Below are 1,537 nucleotides of genomic sequence, written 5' to 3'. Positions count from 1 at the left end.
AAAGGGGCGGCAACACCACAAATGTTAACTGCAAAAGGGTTGTTTTGAGAGGTAATAAATGGGTTAAACTGACAACAAAAAGAACAATTTTGGTGACCGAAAATAGTAACAAAGAGGCTGGAATAAATAGTGTAAAATGACAGTAAATTGAATGAGGAAAATAGATGCAAAGTGAAGGCTTTATGGACGACAACACAGGAGGAAAAATTAGCAGCAAACGGGTTGCAATGCGTGACTTCAATGTGAGGCTTCAATGTGAGGCAATATAAAGCAATAAAATGAGCAGTAATGGTGCTAAAAATAATAACAACAATGGGGTGCTTAAAGGATAAAAAATGACAACCAGTAGAGAAGAAAAATGAAGAAGGACGAGTAGCAAAAAAAATAAGATCCTCACATTTACCTTAGATTGTATATAGAGGTGAGTGATTCCTTCAAGTTAACTGGAGTACCCGAAAATGCACTATGATTAAAGTTGTTTCCATACTTAAAAAGGGAATAAACTCGAGCCTGGTTGAACTCATTGCCACCAGATTTCATCATCACATGGTAAGAGTTAGCAGAACTCTTCCTTATGAAGTACTTCACACTTAGCAAGAATGCTAAGTTGCAGAATGAGATCACTACCTTCCAATAGATGGATGACGAATCCTTGTATGAGGCGTTGGAAATATTTAAAGAACTATTATAAAGATGCCCTCATCACAGAATCCTGTATTGCATCCAATTAGAGACGTTCTATAACGGTCTCAATGCTCATACGAGGATGGTAGTAGACACTTTTGCTAATGGTGCTCTCCTTTTTAAGTATTATAATGAGGCTTTTGAAATCATTGAGAGAATTTCTAGTAACAATTACCAATGGCTGACCAATCGAGCAGTGTTAGGAAGATGAGTCACAAGAATACATGAAGTGGACGCTCTCATTTCACTCGTATCTCAGGTATCTTCGATATCCTTAATGCTTTAAAACTTTACTACTAATGAGTTTAATAATTTTACAGCTCAGCCACTGAATCAATTCGAAAATGTAGCCTGTGTTTATTGTAGGGAAGAGTACTTATTCGAAGAATGCCCATCAAACCCAGAATCCATGTATTACATGGGTAACTAGAAGGAAAACCAAGGTAGGTAAGGACCGCAATCCAATTTTTATAACCTATCTTGGCGAAACCACCCAAATTTCTCTTGGAGTAACCAAGGGGTTGGATCCAGTAACACTTACTCACAACCCAAACCAAACCAACCCATCCCTCTGGATTTACCCAATAAGTTTAAAAACCAACTCAAGTTGAACCTTTTAATGGCTTAGAAAACCTGTTGCAGGCATACATAGCGAAAAATGATGCATTGATCCAAAGTCAAGTAGCCACATTGAAAAACCTGGAAAACCGAATGGGACAATTTGCAACTGAACTTAGGAACCAACCACAAGGTGCTCTGCCTAGTGATAGAAAGAATCTAAGAAATTCGGGGAAAGAGCACTGCAAAGCATTGACACTAAGGAGCAGAAAGACAATAGAGCTTAACATTGTCG

At 38.0% G+C, this 1,537-nt stretch overlaps 1 non-coding gene across 1 annotated transcript; it reads right to left on the bottom strand.

Moving 5' to 3' along the window:
• Window positions 1-605: 605 nt before the first annotated feature.
• LOC128042685 (small nucleolar RNA R71) lies at window positions 606-711 on the bottom strand. The gene has a single exon (XR_008198198.1). It is a non-coding gene; the product is annotated as a small nucleolar RNA R71 (small nucleolar RNA).
• Window positions 712-1,537: the final 826 nt, after the last annotated feature.

Source organism: Gossypium raimondii, chromosome 7, assembly GCF_025698545.1.
Source record: "Gossypium raimondii isolate GPD5lz chromosome 7, ASM2569854v1, whole genome shotgun sequence".
In the NCBI taxonomy this organism is placed as follows: domain Eukaryota; kingdom Viridiplantae; phylum Streptophyta; class Magnoliopsida; order Malvales; family Malvaceae; genus Gossypium; species Gossypium raimondii.
This window is presented reverse-complemented; position numbering and strand designations above follow the sequence as displayed.